This window comes from Papaver somniferum, chromosome 8 (assembly GCF_003573695.1).
Source record: "Papaver somniferum cultivar HN1 chromosome 8, ASM357369v1, whole genome shotgun sequence".
Lineage (NCBI taxonomy): Eukaryota > Viridiplantae > Streptophyta > Magnoliopsida > Ranunculales > Papaveraceae > Papaver > Papaver somniferum.
In genome coordinates, this window is record NC_039365.1 from 90,780,998 (window position 1) to 90,787,325 (window position 6,328).

Sequence of the window (6,328 nt, forward strand, 5' to 3'; positions counted from 1 at the left end):
AGGATACCTGGTCGAGATATCCTCTTGGCACTGTCCAATTGTGATTCTTGGTATTGTTGTTGGAACTTTTGGATTCCTGGGCAGGCGGTATAGGACTGTTGCTCAGAAGGTCTAAATTGTTGTTCACGATAACTTGAAGAAACCGGTGATTTCTGAGCATCTGGTATAGGACTTTTGCTCAGGAAATCCAAACCGAAGAGATTGTCCACAATAGTTTTTGGTTTTGAATTTCGGGGAAGAAATTCTTTAAAGGGGTGAAGAGTGTAACACCCTGTGTTTTTAGCATGACGCATGCTAAAAGATGCGTCATGGCCTGAGATGAAGCTTCATCTAAAGCTTCTGTTGCGTGGTACGCGGTAGATTGGATTAAGGCCAATGTCGCGCCAAAATGGCGCATTATGTTTGGCATTTCGCCGAGGGTCAATGTTGCATCATCATGATGCATTAGGCTAGTTGGGTAGATGACTTTAAGCTTGCAGCGTAATAATTGCGCATTACGAAAGTTATTGGCCTAGAGCCAATATAGCACAACCATTGTGCATCAGACCAGAGAGGGCTGGCCGAACGAGTGTTGCGCAATAATTGTACGCAATCATTGCGAAGTAACACAATCATTGCGAATGAACGGGATCCTTGCGATGAATAGTGAAGCAAGCATGTCAATTTGCTCCCCTAAACATACTTGTAGAAATTCCATTAAGACATATATAGGGAGGGGTACTTTGTTGAAGGTGCATGTAAGGACCCTCAAGCTCGTCAACGCTCTTTGACTGGTCTATCAATGATCAAGAGACAATTATCTGATAATAACTCGATTAGTTTAACACAAACGTTAATTAATAGAAATTAATCTAACAACGATCTAGGTACGAAACTATTAATTCTGAATAGATATCGAAAAGTTATGCGGAATGGACTACTTGAACGTGTCAATCGGATATCGAACGAAGAAGATACCATCAGATTTGTTTGAAGGGAAAAATAGTTTAGCCGCCTTGGAAGCCCTTATCCAATTCTTGGGCGCCTCAGTAATTCTCGTCAACCTTATCCCTAGCCGATCAGAGAGGATAAAATCGTTCTCATTTTCTCTTCTTCTTTATTCTTTCTTCTTCTCATTATTTCTTCTTCTTTCCTTTTCTTCTTCTAGCGAACCCGAGAGATGAAATTGAGATTTGATTTCGGGATAATCAATTGATTAAACTTTGTAGATAAAGAAGGAGTTGGTGTTTTTGTGTTTATGAAGAAGAAGATTGTGATGCTGTTAAATTGAAGATAGGGTTCTGAAGTTGAGGTTTCTGTAAATGAATTCAAGAATTCGATTGAGGATAAAGAAGAAGAAGTTAGAAGACGGGTCTGTTCTTAAATTGATGTTTGATTGAAGCTGCAGGGTTATTTGAGGATTATTTAGGGTTTCTGAGAATAGTGAAAGTGATGGGAATTATGGTTTCTATGAGATTCGATGAAGGCGAGGATGGTTGCGAGTCTGAGATCGAGAGAAGAAGAGCAGGGTTAGTTTTAGTTTATGGTGGTGTTGATTTCAGGTGACTGATGCAGAACCTACAGAAAAGGTAATTTGAGAAATTAAAATTAGGATTCTTTATTTTGGATCTGTTATACATAAATTGGATAAGAGCCAATGAATCTAGTAGGTTTGGTTAGATTTATGTTGAAGTTAGTTATATGGGTTTTAATTGTTAATTTAGAAATTTAGAAACTATAGATGAATATAAGATTGTTCTTGGGGATTTTGAGTATATAAAGATATAAAAGATGATTCTGGTGTTATAGGTAGAGATGAAGATATGGGTTGTAGTTTGAAGATTGAAGTGAGAGTTGATTGAGACAGGGTGATGTTTACTGTCAAAGCAAGAAGGAGGAGGAAATGTTGAAGTTGCAGTGGTGCTGTAAAAGTAGAGAATTGGCCCGGAATGTGTTTGTATGAAATTACAGAATTGGAGTTGGAGGTGTATGAGCTGTATAGGTTAGTTCTGGCAGTGAGGTTTGATGGAAGTGATAGTGTTGAACTGAGTTCAGTTGAAGTAGTCTTTAGTTTGGCCGCAACTGATGGATATTATAAGTAGCAGAGGTAATTGTTCTTCTTAGTTCAGTTGGTAATACTTGTATGTTTTTAAATTTGAGTTCATGGATTATGAGATGTTGAGTTACAGAGATTTTGCATAGAATTATAGTGAACTGAACAAGAAGTTGGTGTTAGTGAAATGATATGTTGGATGCTTCTGTGATAAACAAGGTGGCTGAGTTATAATAATGATTATGGTTATTTGTGTCTGAAATTTGGTGGAAATGGAATTGAGTATCTGGTGGTGCTGTAATGAGTTTAAGTTAAAGCTAATTGAACTGAATTGATGAGTATAGATGTTTGTTAGGACAAATTGTTATTGCAGAGAAGAATTGAGTTAATGGTAGTGGTTGAGTTGCAAGTAGTGGGGGTGCTGACTTTAGTGGTTTGGTGTTAAATATTATAGTGTTGTGTTGCAGAATTTCAGGCGAAAGAGTAGTGGTAGTGATAACTAGGAATAAGATGTTGTCGATATGATGTTGGTGGTGGTGGTCTGGCAAGGTACTGAGTTAGAGATGGTGATGTTGTCTATAAAGATAGAATGAAAGGGTGTGTGGCTTTGGTGGTAGAGATGAATGTGCAGGCAATGTATGAGATCATGTTGGGAGTGCTTGGGTTGAGGATTAATGAATGCAGATGGTGTTAGTGGTTGAATGCATTTGTTGGGAGATTATATGAATGTTGAATTGAGATTGTAGAAAGAGTGTTACAGCTACTACAAATGAGGTAGGCTTATATTACAGTTGTATTGAATTGTAGATTTCTGTTAGAATGTATTTATTGAGATTGAAATTATAGTTAAAGAGTTTTGGTGTTGCACAGTGATTGTGCACTAGTGCTCTCTGGCCTGTGCAAAGGCTTTGGCCTTGAGCTTTTCAGCTCAGTCAGAACCTGACTGACCTAGCTTGTCCCTGACTCAGTGAATCTTGACTGAGTTGACTCCTTTGACCATTGACATGGACTTGACTATGAACGTTGACTGTTAGTTGACACCATTGACCGTCAGTGAAACCGTTAGTTGACTCAGAATGGACTGGACCTTAGTTAATGGGCTTGTTCCATAGACATGGGCTTTGTCTTAATGCCAGTTTCCTATTATGATGAAATGGACCCTTATGGTCTGATTTAGCCCTTGGTTTCTTCTACAAAGTTGTAGATACTTATAAGATCTATCTAATGGACTATAGAACCAACATAATTAAATTAATAAATCTTAGATATGCTAAAGATAGATAAGTAAAAGATGTAGAACCTTAAATGGGCCTAGAATCATTAGAAAGACTTGTATGATTCTTGTGTGAGTCTTTTTGGCTAGATTCTTACTCTTGTGTGATTAACAGTTAGTCTATATTAACAACGATCGATTCAAAGGATGAACCAGTGGATCGTGGATCTCGAAGTAGGCGTGCCTTGTCATCAAAAGAGGTGGGAATACATTTGACTCTTTTGTAACCATTGTTGTTTCTTTTACAAAAAGTTTATGCTTAACAAACTCATGCATTTTCTAGTGTGCATTCCATGCTTTATTTAAATTGCATTATGATAATTCTGTTGATTCTTTGAATTTTTCCATGAAATGGAAAGGACTTGTGAGGTATGTCATTATGAATTGTTATGGGAAATTAAAATTTCCACTTGTGGTATATAGGGTACGCTCCTTCACATTTATACCTACATGAATTCAGCTTTTATGCTTATATCGGTCGACAGTTTGCGAGTTCGGAATTGTCGACATCCATATTTACGATTAGGTGTGGATTTGCGAGTTCGGAATTGCACAACCATAGTATACATTGTTTGAAGAAGGAGTTTGTCCATATACATGTTTGTATACTTCTGTGAGGATATGCTCTTTCGCATTTATATCTACATGAATTCAGCTTTTATGCTTATATCGGTCGACAGTTTGCGAGTTCGGAATTGTCGACATCCATATTTACGATTAGGCGTGGATTTGCGAGTTCGGAATTGCACAACCATAATATACATTGCTTGAAGAAAGAGCTTGTCCATATTCGTGTTTGTGTATCTAAGTGACTTGGTCACGATTTAATGTCTGGGATGAACATTATTGTTTTTCTTAATCTTGTTTATGATTACTTAGAAGTTAAATGTTAATTATTCTCACTTTCAGTTTTCAGAGACAGATCAGAGTTGCTCAGCGAAAGCCTCAAGTGTTGACTTCGTTAATTAGTTAACTTCTGCTATATTTTATTATGTTGTTTATTGAATCTGTAAACCAATTGACTATTATATATGTATCATTTGAGAGAAATTCATGTATATATGTTCTGAGCGGGGTTAGTTTTGGGATAAATTTTGTAGCAGATTTCTTAATTGAATGTTTAAGTATTTGAATTAGATTTGTAGTGCCTCTTTATTTAGTTAATCTCTTGGATTAGTCAGCTGCTAGCTTAGAGGGCGCTACAATGTTGGTATCAGAGCTCACTATTAGATCTTACATGGGAAAAGTTAGGAATAGCCGGTGCCAGTTAGCGAACTAGATTAGTTTAGAACTGGGTTAGGTTTGTGAGATAAATCTTAATAACTAAAAGCTACCAATAGTTAAAAGATTTATTTGATTGATTGATTGATTGATTAATTTGTTTGTTTGATTGTTTGCATATGTAATGAAGTAAAAATTGTAGAGTACTCCCATAACTTTAGCTAATAAGGATTTGAGAATAATTAATCTAAAAACTGTAAACACGTAGACAATTCAATACTAAAATTAGTGAAATCAGTATTATTAATAAATTTTGAAACTCACATAGGAACTTATCGAGTACTTTGACTTATATGTAGAATCAACAGTCTATAATTACGTAAATATTAATAGTATTTTTGGGGACTCAATAATATCTGTAAGAGTAGTTAGAATCATAGTTTGATCATCAGTGTTAATAAAAAAATATTATAAAATAATTATAAATGACAACAATAACAATAATGTTTTTAATAAAGTAACGTTGGCATTTATAAATTAGTACCATATTGAACTTAAATTAACTAAAATTTCAATAAAGATATATAACGGATAAAAAAAAATCAATTAATTAATTAAATTTTTTTATTATGATTATGATTAAATAATTATGGAAAATGAATAATGCTTGTGTACGATGAAGTTTTGTAAATTAGACTAATTACAAATTAGAGTATATGTTTGTTTGTTTTTCGTCTAAAGTAGATAATTAATATAATACTTATTAGGCGTTAGACTTAGGAAAGGGAGGAGATAATATATAAAATAAAAATAAAATGACTTAACTTGTTAGTAATCTTATACCTAAAATTATCTTTAGGCTAACAAATGAGCCGGTAAATCTTTAAAATGAAATAAATATATAAGAAGTAGTAACAATAGCATTCGGATATTTAGTGTACTATTAGAATCGAAAGAAAAAAATAGACTCATATATAGTTAGGATCCTTCTTCGTAAATAGATTCGATTTTTGAAATGGAAAATTAGTATGATGAAGTTAAACTGTTAGAATTTAAATTAGTATTAAATGGAGCATAACTTAAATTAAGATATCGTTAACAAACATATTTCAATAAAACAATGATTAGGATTAAATAGTTATTGAAAATTATTATGCTTATCCACGATTAAGTTTTGCAAAGTTAATTAATTTTTTTTTTTATTATTAATTAAAATTAGAATTATATGTTTTGCGTTTAAACCAGATAGTTAATATAAGATTTATTCGTTGGGATTAAGAAGATGAGGTTATATAATGCATAAAATAGAGACTAAACTTGTTAACGATCTTATACCCAGATTATCTTTAGTCCAGTAAACGATTCACTAAAACACTAAATTATACACATAAAGTGATATTTATAGTACTTGAATGCTTAGAACAATATTAGACTTAAAGGACAATAAATTTTCCTATGAATAAGATACTTATTAATAATATCAAAATCTAGGACAAGTTAAAATTTATATAGACTCAAATATAAATCATATTAAATTACCGACGCCAATATTTAACAAGATATACAAATTCAATTTGAATATAAATCAATCAATCTTTACGTGGAAGTAAAATTATATTTACAAGATTAGGGCTTAATAAATTAAACAAAGTATCATTACTAAATAGTTATTCTAGACATATTTTAATTATGCTAGTAACCAAATAGGAAAAATTGATAAAAGAATAATGAAAATGGTAATATAATTAAGACAATAACTTTTGATAAAATAAGCAAATGATAATACTAATTATTATAAATTT

General features: G+C 32.9%; 1 long non-coding RNA gene across 1 annotated transcript; it reads left to right on the top strand.

Annotated features, from left to right (window-relative positions):
- Positions 1-1,123: 1,123 nt before the first annotated feature.
- LOC113302016 lies at positions 1,124-4,386 on the top strand. The gene is made up of 3 exons (XR_003336609.1): positions 1,124-2,806; positions 3,421-3,505; positions 4,215-4,386. It is a non-coding gene; the product is annotated as an uncharacterized LOC113302016 (long non-coding RNA).
- Positions 4,387-6,328: the final 1,942 nt, after the last annotated feature.